The 12,931-nt window shown below is 42.1% G+C and overlaps 2 long non-coding RNA genes across 2 annotated transcripts in view; one reads left to right on the top strand and one right to left on the bottom strand.

Annotated features, from left to right (window-relative positions):
- The window catches only part of LOC110945846 (uncharacterized), a 35,754-nt gene that overhangs the window by 9,879 nt on the left and 12,944 nt on the right, over positions 1–12,931 (bottom strand). The window lies entirely within an intron of this gene.
- Positions 3,458–12,931, top strand: part of LOC127535399 (uncharacterized) — a 261,104-nt gene continuing 251,630 nt past the window's right edge. The window contains exon 1 of the long non-coding RNA XR_007944247.1: positions 3,458–3,755. This is a non-coding gene — a long non-coding RNA (uncharacterized LOC127535399). The remainder of the gene's footprint in view (positions 3,756–12,931) is intronic.

The raw sequence follows: 12,931 nt of genomic DNA, 5'->3' as shown, positions 1-12,931 counted from the left end.
GAAGAGCTCATCTGAAGAGCAAATGTCCAATAAGGTTCCTGTTTTTGTTTGCCATGTCCTTCCAGGGCTCAGTAGGAAAAAGTCTGAATATATGGAATGAAACTTTGAATAGATGGAATGAAAATCTGAACATTCTATATTCCGACTTTCATTATATATATATCAAGTTTCATTATATATATATCAACTTTCATTATATATATATATCAACTTTCATTATATATATATCAATTTTCATTATATATATATCAAGTTTCATTATATATATATCGACTTTCATTATATATATATCAACTTTCATTATATATATATATATCAACTTTCATTATATATATATCAACTTTCATTATATATATATCAACTTTCATTATATATATATATCAACTTTCATTATATATATATCAATTTTCATTATATATATATCAAGTTTCATTATATATATATCGAGTTTCATTATATATATATCGAGTTTCATTATATATATATCGAGTTTCATTATATATATATCAAGTTTCATTATATATATATCGAGTTTCATTATATATATATATCAAGTTTCATTATATATATATCGAGTTTCATTATATATATATCAAGTTTCATTATATATATATCGAGTTTCATTATATATATATCAAGTTTCATTATATATATAATTTCCTAAACGGCATGCCATAATATGATGAAAGTCGATATATATTGAATGAAAGTCGATATATATTGAATGAAAGTTGATATATATATAATGAAAGTTGATATATATTGAATGAAAGTCGATATATATTGAATGAAAGTTGATATATATTGAATGAAATTTGATATATATTGAATGAAAGTCGGAAAATAGAATGTTCAGAGTTTCATTCCATATATTCAGACTTTTTCCTACTGAGCCCTGGAAGGACATGGCAAACAAAAACAGGAACCTTATTGGACATTTGCTCTTCAGATGAGCTCTTCTGTGATTATCTATCTGTCTTCATGGTTGTCACAGGGAACGGCGACGACGTTTGAGAAAACAGGTAATTTTTAGAGATGTTTTGATTCTGAACACTGAATGTGTTAGCATTAGCTTAGCTACTTAGCTTCAACTACATTTGCATCCCTACATAGCTTAAAGGTTAAACACATGCACCATATGTTGATGATAATGATAATATCTATGTTTATCTTTATAGCTGGTCTTAAGGCTAATTATGAGGCAGAGGTCAGCTGCTGCCTGGACACATCCATGATCACGCCACTGGTGGGACACAGTTGTACTGGATTTCAGCTGAAGGCTGCTGTTCTGTCCAAACTGAAACATTTTTATTGTGACATACCCTCCACTGTTGTTAGCTTTTGATTCAATAATTTTTTTTGAAATGAGGAAATCACTATTGCATGTTTCTAGTTAAATACCCCACTTTTATGATATATCACTACAGCATGCACTTTTTATATTTTCCATCAATTTCACCCAAAAGTTGAATAACTATTTGTGAGCAGTGTATGTAGACACATAATAGAAGCACATTTCAATAATATATCTGCTGCAGTAGTGCAGTTTATCTACCTAGATTGGTGTAACAGTAAAAAAAAAACATATGCTACTGATGTTTCTGACTAAAATCTGCTTGAAAAGCACAACTGCTTATCTGTCAAAATGTGTGTAACAAAAGTGTGCACTGAACACTGAATAAAGTCTCTGTAGATTATAGACAAAATTTGCATCTCTCATCACAAATTTCTGTTTATTCACCCGAAGTGCATGAGTAAAATACAAAACAAGTGAAGTACTAAAAAAGATTTATTTTCTAGAAAAGGCAGTTGTCAAGAATGCAGTTTAATTCTGGGACAGTTGCTCCAGCACCGACACCATGCGTCCCATCAGTCCAACCAAGGTTTTCATTCATCCACTGAATGCTCTGGAGCATGGCAGAGGTCACGTCTTGGTGTCTTCCGATCTGTTCCAAGAACCGTTCCTCTGACCTCTCCAGACACTGCAGAGGATCCACAGCAGCTTCCTGGTTCCCTTTTCCTGCATAAAAGCACCAAAAAGTACTAGTTGTCAGTAATTATTTTCTATTTTCATAAACACAGTTAACTTAAAGTAAATGTTCTATTTTGTGATTTTAGGATGGGCCAAAAGATAACATACTGATCATGTTGATGTCTGCATACAGCCATGGCCATAAGTTTGGACACAGCATGACTTCCTATGTCTGTTTTGATGTCTATGACAGAACATAACTAATATTTTTTGACAGCACCAGTTTAATTAGTCAACAAATCAACAAGGGATATAATATTATCAATAAATTCCAACAACTGGAACAACTTTGTTCCCAAAACATAATATTAGAAGAAAATAACAAAAAAATGCAGTACTTTCACAACTGAATTTGGTAAGAATAACAAAATGACACCAAACTCTTTTGATGTTTTTTTTAAATATGAAACTTAATATAGTTCTCAGGAGTTGTGTACTGTATTGTAAGTGACAATTTTGTGGTATTTTCTAAGATTCACAAGCGTCATGGTACTTGTGTCCAAACTTATGGCCATGGCTGTAGTCTAATCAGATCTTACTTGATTTGGTCTGTTGAGAGGAGGACGGCGTGGAGGAGCTGCAGGATGGGACCAGCGAGCTGCAGACTAGTGCTCCTGGTAACTGGACCTCATCGTCCAAGGTCGACAACGAAATAAAATGAACAAGACATGCTGTTGATAGCATCTGTAATACAAATGATTTTCTCCATTAACTGATTAATTATTGCTTTGTCCATACAATATTAGAAAGTGTTACAAATAATACCTGTAATCATTTCCAACAGTGATAAATGCCTTGTTTTATTTTACAACAGAAAAACACCAAAAGCATCTGTGTATAAGAAATCAGTGCATTGGATTTCCACATCTGCAAAGCGGAAAATCACACAACAATCAGCATTTTACCTTGAAATTATGAAAATAGCTGCAGATTACCAGTACTCTTCATTTCATTGTGTTAACTTGATCATTTGAATCAGTTTTTTAGACTTGTATTACTGATACAAAACATAATCAACACATAAATTAAAATGTGTTCGCAAAGAGTTCACTGGTTCTTCAAGGAAAATTTCAATGATAACTATATAGTTCAGTAATATGATGAATGGGTCATTGTGTAACAGCGTGGGAGGTTCTGAATACAGGTCTTGGACTGAAATATTGCTGCTGCTTTCCTCCGGTTTTATAAGGAGTTGTTTCATAGCTTGTTAGCTTACCAGCGGCTAACTGGCTGGCAAACAATAGTTCAACGCCAACCTCTGATCACTGATCCGGTGTCTGGACCACGCAAGCTGACGGAACGTTCATAATACTGATGTGGGACTGTTGCAGCTAGCATATTCATAGTAGGCTAACAGCAGGATGTTGGAGAAATAAAAAGATATAAAATTGTAATTTTTTGTCAAGAATCAAAACAATTGGGACACAATCGTGAAGTGGAATGAAATTTATTGGATATTTCATACTTTTTTAACAAATAAAAAACTGAAAAGTGGGGTGTGCAATATTATTCGGCCCCTTTACTTTCAGTGCAGCAAACTCACTCCAGAAGTTCAGTGAGGATCTCTGAATGATCCAATGTTGTCCTAAATGACTGATGATGATAAATAGAATCCACCTGTGTGTAATCAAGTCTCCGTATAAATGCTCCTGCTCTGTGATAGTCTCAGGGTTCTGTTTAAAGTGCAGAGAGCATCATGAAGACCAAGGAACACACCAGGCAGGTCCGAGATACTGTTGTGGAGAGGTTTAAAGCCGGATTTGGATACAAAAAGATTTCCCAAGCTTTAAACATCTCAAGGAGCACTGTGCAAGCAATCATATTGAAATGGATGGAGTATCAGACCACTGCAAATCTACCAAGACCTGGCCGTCCCTCTAAACTTTCACCTCCAACAAGGAGAAGACTGATCAGAGATGCAGCCAAGAGACCCATGATCACTCTGGATGAACTGCAGAGATCTACAGCTGAGGTGGGAGAGTCTGTCCATAGGACAACAATCAGTCATACACGGCACAAATCTGGCCTTTATGGAAGAGTGGCAAGAAGAAAGCCATTTCTCAAAGATATCCATAAAAAGTCTCGTTTAAAGTTTGCCACAAGCCACCTGGGAGACACACCAAACATGTGGAAGAAGGTGCTCTGGTCAGATGAAACCAAAATCGAACTTTTGGCCACAATGCAAAACGACATGTTTGGCGTAAAAGCAACACAGCTCATCACCCTGAACACACCATCCCCACTGTCAAACATGGTGGTGGCAGCCTCATGGTTTGGGCCTGCTTTTCTTCAGCAGGGACAGGGAAGATGGTTAAAATTGATGGGAAGATGAATGGAGCCAAATACAGGACCATTCTGGAAGAAAACCTGTTGGAGTCTGCAAAAGACCTGAGACTGGGACGGAGATTTATCTTCCAACAGGACAATGATCCAAAACATAAAGCCAAATCTACAATGGAATGGTTCACAAATAAACGTATCCAGGTGTTAGAATGGCCAAGTCAAAGTCCAGACCTGAATCCAATCGAGAATCTGTGGGCAGAGCTGAAGATTGCTGTTCACAAACGCTCTCCATTCAACCTCACTGAGCTCGAGCTGTTTTGCAAGGAAGAATGGGCAAGAATTTCAGTCTCTCCATGTGCAAAACTGATAGAGACATACCCCAAGCGACTTGCAGCTGTAAATGCAGCAAAAGGTGGCGCGACAAAGTATTAATGCAAGGGGGCCGAATAATATTGCACGCCCCACTTTTCAGGTTTTTATTTGTTAAAGTTTAAAATATCCAATAAATTTCGTTCCACTTCACAATTATGTCCCAATTGTTGTTGATTCTTGAAAAAAAATTACAATTTTATATCTTTATGTTTGAAGCCTGAAATGTGGCGAAAGGTTGAAAAGTTCAAGGGAACCGAATACTTTCACAAGGCACTGTGTATGTATATATATATATATATATGCACCATGACATGAATTAATCATTTCCCAACACCAGTGTATAGTTTACAGCTCATTTTATTAATACATAAAACTTTCGTACATATTTCACTTACACATGTTGTCCGTCAGAATGGGTAACACAGAAACTAACACATGCTTTGCAGGTCCTGCTGTAGAACTGTGGCTCCCAGTGGCTTCTTTACATACCCATGTCAAAGTAGTGTCTAGTTCACATGTGACTGAAGAAGGTGATAGAAGGTGCAGACACCAAATACAGGAGTGACATTTACAAATGGTAAAACTGACACACAAACACCCATAATTTTACAAAACCCACAAACCAGTGTAAAAGAAAAATATATATAATGTCTCACATCAAAGTAACGCAGTGAGGGAATAATCTAAACTGCTGCTCTTCCTACACTTCTCCTACTCCTCCAGCTACTGCTATTGTATTTAATACTACTAATAATAGTAATAATACTTACTGAATAATACTAACTACAACTCGCTCTCACTCCTCTCTCCACAAACGCCAACAACACCCACAGTGTGGCTCGAGATTCGAAACGTTTTTATGGGACAGCGATACGTTGAACGAACCAATCACGTGATCTGCACAAACCGAGGCCTCGTTTGTCATCGGTCACGTGACTTTTTCGGAAGCGACCCTGGCCTCAAAGCAAAGCTTCATCTGACACGCCCACTTTTACTCGAGACACGCCTCAGTGCCTCGGTTCATTTGTCCCATCACTAGTTTTAGGGCTTTGTACTGGATAGTTTTCTTGGTAAATGTGCTTCTTTAGCCACAGTTAGCACATGGTGCTAATGTGTGCAGTGATTAGTGGATTTGGTGCAGCTGAGTTGTTTCTTTATCTTGGCTGTAATGAGTCTTTAGAGGTTTTTGGTCAGACACATTCTGTATTCTTGTTTGTGAACCAACGTTGGTTGTCCAGAAGGTAAGAGTTCCTGTCCTGATTCTGTTTCTGTTAGGCTGCAGGAGACTTTAGCATTTTGGGTGGTGCTAGTTTGGTTTTTGTACGGTTTCATTTGGACAACTATCTTGAGGCCCCTCCATGTGGTTTAGTGAGGTTTTCTGCAACCGTTCTGCAAAGCAACCTGCAGCAGAAGAGACTGAGAGTTTTTCGGAAGTTCTGGAGACCAGACTTTAGAGCAGCACAAACATTTGTCAGCAGTTTGAACAGGAGAAGGTGAGCTTCAGAGTAGAAATGAGAAGGAAATCTTCTTGACCCGTGTGGGGAGGTCCTGTACGAAGAGTTTGAGCAGGTTGTGAAGAGTCTGTAGTTCTTTGGTCTGAAAGCACAAGAAGAGTCGACTAATTAAAGGAGAAAAAGGGAGATATTGTTGGTTCTTCTGCAGTTTCCTTGGACTAAATATCAAGTTTCTATTTTAAATGATTTACTGTGTGAGCCCAAGAACACTTCAATAAACTCTGTCCATCCCCTGGACACAACACATTTTATTACCATGTTTAATCTTTTTTTTTAATACGTTTTTGAGTTTTAATCATAGTTTCAGCATGTTTTTTCCCTCTTTGCTTGTTAAGTTTTGTCATCTGTGTGAAAGGTGCTAAACATATAAAGTCGAATTGATAAACTGAATAAATGACTAACTCATGATTGTGACAACAGAAGTATTTTTATTGTGTATGGGTTTGTTTCATTTTTAAGGTTGGTGTTAAAATCTTGACAGAAGATTAAAGAAATCAACTACATTAAAAAACAAATCAAAAGGGAAAACATTTAATACAATAAAACTTTTAAAAAGAAAATTAAAAATTAAATACAATTAAATTATATTAAACAGACAAAATATTTAATTAGATAATTAAACAGAAAATACAAAACATGTAATTATGAAATTAAACATTTTTTCAATCAAAATACTAAACATTACAGATGAAAAATTTTAGATAATAGATATAATTATACATTTAAAATACAATTAAACAAGAAGAATATTGAACATTTTTTAAAAATTCAAAACATTTATATTAAACCTTTAAAAAGACAAAATATTTAGTTAAAAAATTAAATGTTTAATTAGAAAATTAAATCTTAAAGGCAATAAAACTTTAAAAAGGAAATAACAGAAAATACAATGAAGCATTTAAAAAGAAAATTAAACATCAATAGGTGATAAATCATTTAAAAAGAAAAACCTTAAAGATTTATTTAAAAAATTGAACATTGGGAAAGAAAAGGAAAATTTTCAAACAAGCCGGTAAAACATTTTAAAAAACAATTCAACATTAAAAACACAAAACATTTCAAAATCAAATCAGACATTAGAAAATAATAAAAAGTGAGAAAAGAGCAAAACTAAACATTTAAGAAGAATAAAACTAAAGACAAAACATTTGAAAAGACACCAGTTAGACTTTAGAAGATCAAATTAAACAGAAGAGACAATAAAACAATCAAAAAGAGCAAAAACAGATAAAGGTCTTAAAGCATTTTCTAGTCTGAAATGAAAACATCAAGTTATTTCTTCAAAAATGTCCTCTTTCTGTGTTCTTGGTTTGATTGTGGACAGATTTACTAAGAGCTCATTTCAGAAAACTGCTTTCCAGATTTAGTCTACTAGTAGTTGAAGGCATTGATCAAACTAACGTTACCTTTTGATCTCCACAAACTTTACTGTTCAGTGAAGAGAATCAAAGTTTGTTCAGGATTTCTAAAGAACCCACAGGTCTGAGAAGAACTCAGATGGATAGTCTAAATGTGAAATCAAGATGCATGGTCACAAGTTTTAAGGCTTCTGTTAACCACAAAGTTCAAACTAACAGCCACCTACTCAGGAACTTCTTAAATTTCAGCCCTCAGACTGTCGAAAGGTTCAAACTAACAGTGAACTACTGTGGGACTTAGAAGATATCAGTCCTTGGACTGTCTGAAAGTTAAATCTAACAGAGATCTACTGTGGGACTTAGAAAATTTCAGCCCTCAGACTGTGTGAAAGCTCAGGTCCTGAGGACTCGGGAGGTCTGGAGGCTTTGAAAAGTCTTGAAACTGAGGGTTCAACCCTCCAGCACAAAGACTGAAGTCCAGCCTCCTGAGAACAACGGTCGAGATGAGACTCGAGTTTAAAAAAAACTCGAAAATGACAAAAAATAGATGATAAATGTGCAAAAAAAGAAAAATTAGTATCTGAGTGAGTAGCTCAAAGCCCAGGGGATAAGAAGAGAGACTAGCAATTGGAAGGTAGCAGGTTCAAGACCCACCACTGTCATTTTTCTTTCTTTGTCTTTGTCAGGATTTTCAAAAAATTTAAGAAGGGTCCGGTTTGGAACCGGCAACCTGCAGCTCCATAGGTAAACCCTTAACTCACTGAGCTACAGATCAGATCAAAATAAAAAAAGGATAATTCTGTCGTCCCTTTGACATCGTAGTTTCCAAGTGACCACATGGGTGGAGTCTGGGTGGAGCCAGAGGACTTTAATGGAATCCACCAGCAGATTTAGGTTTTGTTGAGAAACTTTATTCTTGTCGTCGTGGGACTGCAGGATTTAAAACTGTTCCTTCTATTTGACCTCATGTTTATTAGTTTTAGTGGAGAAAGTCATTTTAATTGTCAAATAGTCTCTTAAAAACCAAATAATAAATTGGATTAGTCAAGAGGTTTAAATTTCTTACTTTGTCATATTTTAAATATGACAAGAAAATATAAAAATAAAATGTCTTGAGACAATTTGACCTGTAATTGGTGTTATATAAATAAAATTGAATAAGAGTTTTGTGTATCTTGTACTGTTGGAGGAATTCAGCCATATATGTTGGTTTTCTTTGTTCTTTGTTTTCTTTCTTTCATTTACATTCATAATGCAGGAATCAGGCAGCTTTTCACTTTTTTTATCTTAGTTTAGTCAGAAAGATAGTTGATAATGTGTGAATTGTTGCAGCTTGTGAGCCTTAGAAGGTTTTAATCTTTGGGGCCGATGTCAGAAAACATTTAGAAACCAACATCAACAAAACAAAGATTTGAACATCATTAAAGGGAAATCCAACTTTTGCATGACAATGTCCTCCCCATCTGGCATCCAAACACCCTATCCTATCTGTCTCCCGCTGTCTACTTTGCTCTGTTACTCTGCTCTCCCTCTCTCTCTCCCTTCTCTCTCCCTTCTCTCTCCCCAGAGCTGCACCTGAGTGGAGCGCGGCTCTCAGCTGTCTCCACTCAGGTGATTAGCCTCCCCATGAGACCCGGACAGCTGAAACTCATCGCCAAAATTACACCTGTTGCAGTAAAGACCGGCTGAACCTTTCACACTCTGCCAGATCATCGAACTTGACTTACCAACTCCAGCTGTCCGGGCTCTCACCTGCCCTGTCTCCTTGGGACACCCTCTGAAACCATTCGGCTCACTTCTTTTTCCCCTGGACTCCCGGCTCCACTCGTCCTGCGTCTGTCTCCCCACCGGCTTCCCTCCTTCGTCTGCCTCCGACTGCCAAGGATTCACCCACCTCCCTTACTCATTCCCCACAATAAAATCATTTCATTCTACCCAGCCCTGGTCGTGTGACTCTCTGCTCGGGTCCAGACTCCTAGAGCCGTGACAGAACGATCTGGCCAACAACAGGACCCGGAGAATCCACTACCAGGGTTCTGACTAATCCTCTCCCCCCACAGCCTTCACCATCCCCGCTTTCGGAATCCCTCCGTGGAGCTCCCCACCTCGTCTCTCGATTCCCCGGTCAGAAGTGAGTTCCCTTTTCCCTGTTAGTCTAACCTTGCTGTAGTGTAGTCCGCTGTTTAGTTAGTTTAATTTGGACCCATCCTATTTAGTTCCCGTGCCTTTCGGTCAATTATTCCCTGTTTTTTTTAATTCAAGAAATCCCTGCAACATGATCCAGCCCCTAAAGAGTCCGGCAGACACCCCAGATCACCTGGTTTTTCCCCTGTTTACGGTTGGCAACCCAGATATTTTTTACCAAATGGACGAGGCGTTTAATTACATCCAGGACCTCTACCATCTGCAGGATGTGTGGAGGAATTCCACTGAGCAGGCAGTTGGGGACGCCGCAGTAGTGGAGGGACACAGAAAGGCTGCAGAAGAGCCGAGCTACATTCCACACTTTCCCGTCAGCCTTCTGGAGTTCCTCAATGCCCCCCTGACCAACGTGTCCGGTCTACCGAGACATTTCCCTGGCTGCCAACCGGGCCTTATCTCCCCGCCAGCCGTGGAGCCAGCCGCCAAGCGACCTGGCCGCCGGGGGCGCGACGCCAGGAGGTGCCGTGGCTCTCTGGTTCCTGCCTCAGCGAGGCCCAACTCCGACCCTCCATTTCCAGTCCACATGGGGGCCAATTTTCTGTCCTCTGTTCCCCAGAACCAGACCAGACCTCTGTTCCCCTAAACCAGACACAGAAACAAACCCAGCCCTCGGTGCCCCAGAACCAGACCCAGACCCCGACTCAGTCCACTGATCCCCAGAGCCAGACCCCGACACCACCAACAGAGAACTGAGCTGACGTCCTGACCTGGACCCAGGGCTCCTCCCTAGTAGTTCTCTCCTGTGTAGAGAACAGCGTGTACTTTTTCGCATTACACGATCTATATGATGTGTGGAGGAAGGACCCCAACGAGGAAACAGTGATCCGGGGTCTCAGGTTAGCGGCTCAGCGACCTGGGCTAATCGGCTACCTGCCAGACTACATTCAGGAGTTCCTGGACGCCCCCCTGACCAACTTGCTCGGCCCTCTGAGACTCCCTTGGCAGCCAACCGAATCTGGATTACCCGCAACCGGAAGAATCGCCCGCCAAGAGACCTGGCCCCCGAAGGCACAATGCCAGGAGGCGCTGTGGCCCCCCGGCTCCAGCTCCGGAGGGGTCGGACACCTCCTCACCTCCAGATCTGGCCCAGACCACCGCAGACCCTCTGGTGGAAGTGGTCGACGCCCCGCCTCCAGTCCCTGAGGCGGTTGACGCCCCGCCTCCAGTCCCTGGGCTCTTAGCAACGTTAGAAAGGCCTAAGGCCTCCAAGTTCCCGAAGAGGCTCAGCGCCTTCCCTCCAGTTCTGCCCCCTTTAGAAGCCCCCAGACCCAGTTCTGCCCCTGGAGGGGCCCCCATCCCTGAGATCTGTCCTGCCTCCCGAGGGGCCCCCAGTCCCGTGCTCTGTCCAGCCTCCAGCCCTGTCCCTGGAGGACCCACCGGCTCCAGCCCTGTCCCCCGGAGGGGTCCTGCTGCCGCCGGCCCCCAGTCCGGCCTCAGGCCCGAACGCCGGAGAGGTCCCACCTCCGCCGGTCCTCAGTTCGGTTCCCAGTCCGGCCTCCTAAGGACCTTCGTCGGCCTGGCCATCAATTTACTGTCCGGCCCCCGGGCCGCCCTCCGGAGCGGTCCCTCCTCTCTGTCCAGTTCCTGGGCCGCCCTCCGGAGCGGTCCCTCCTGTCCGTCCAGCCCCCGGACCGTCCTCCGGAGCGGTCCCTCCTATCCATTCAGCCCCTAGACCAGCCTCCGAATTAGTCACTCCAGCCGGTCCAGCCCACGGATCTTCCTCTGGAGTGGGCCCTCCTGCCTGCCCAGCCTTTGGGCCGCCCTCTGGAACGGACCTCCCAGCCTTGCCTGCCCAGCCTTTATGCCGTCCTCCGGAGTGGTTCCTCCTCTCTGTCCAGTTCCCGGGCCGCCCTCTGGAGCGGTCCCTCCTCTCTGTCCAGTTCCCGGGCCGCCCTCCGGAGCAATCTCTCCTGTCTGTCCAGTTCCCGGGCCGCCCTCCGGAGCGGTCCCTCCTGTCCATTCAGCCCCTAGACCGGCCTCTGAATTAGTTAGTCACTCCAGCCAGTCCAGCCCACGGATCTTCCTCTGGAGTGGGCCCTCCAGCCTGCCCAGCCTTCGGGCCGCCCTCTGGAACGGACCCTCCGGCCTGTCCAGTCCCGGCCTGTTCGAACTCTGGGCCGTCCGCCGAAACGGTCCCCCTGGCCAGTCCGGCCTTGGCCTGTCCAGTTCCCGGGTCGTCCTCCGGAGTGGATTCCGCAACCTGTCCGGTTTTGGCCTGTCTGGCCTTCGGGTCGTCCTCCGGAACGGACACTCCGGCCTGTCCATCTTCGGCCGGTCCGGCCTTTGGGTCGTCCTCCGGAACGGACTCTCCGGCCCATTCATCCTCGGCCAGTCCAGCCTTCGGGCCAACCTCCGGAACGACTCCTCCGACTAGTCCAGTCCTGTCCAAGTCCAGTTCAGCCCCAGTACTGCCCAGCTTTTGCCCCATTCAGTCCTGAGACCAGTTCCGGTTCAGTCCAGCCATTGTCCAAGGTGTCCCAGTCCAGTCCCCAGTCTTTAACAGCAAGCAACTCAAGAGATGCAGAAGTTGGAGAGAGTTAGTTTTAGCTGAGCCAAAGAACATGTGGGACGCTAACCGAGCAAACATTTCAGACTTTTCTCTGTGAATTCTAAAAAAATAATTTCCTATTTAATGACAGAGCTACACATCTGAACTCAGTCTCATTAAAACAGACTCTAATTCAGTGTCATCCATCCATATTAAAGTGCAGTTACTAGTGATTTTACGGAATGTGCCGAGGCTTCAAAGCGTGTGTCGAGTAATAGAGGGGGCATTTCCATGAAGCGCGCATCGAGGCTTACTTCATTTAGGGGAGGAGCCAAAAATTATGACATCCGAAGCCTCGTTGCCTGGCTGAACCACGGAAATTGGTTGAGATTTTGCAGCGAGGTCTGACAGCAGAATAAACCCCTCAGGCTCCGTTCAAAATGTAGGTTTTGATAGTGAGCTGTGGTCAGTCGAGAGTTTGGATAGTTTGGATAGAATTTTGATAGTCTGGATACTAGAGTTTGAAAAGTGTTTATATAGTTTGGAGAGTTTAGGGAGACAGAGATAGTTTGGAGAGTGAGGAGAGAAAGATAGATGTATGGAGCCAACCAGGAAGTGGAAAATTTCCCCTGTGTGGGAACATTTTGATTTTTTAACTCCTAATAAGGTAAGCTAAATCTAA

This window comes from Acanthochromis polyacanthus, chromosome 9, assembly GCF_021347895.1.
Source record: "Acanthochromis polyacanthus isolate Apoly-LR-REF ecotype Palm Island chromosome 9, KAUST_Apoly_ChrSc, whole genome shotgun sequence".
NCBI lineage: Eukaryota > Metazoa > Chordata > Actinopteri > Pomacentridae > Acanthochromis > Acanthochromis polyacanthus.
This window is presented reverse-complemented; position numbering and strand designations above follow the sequence as displayed.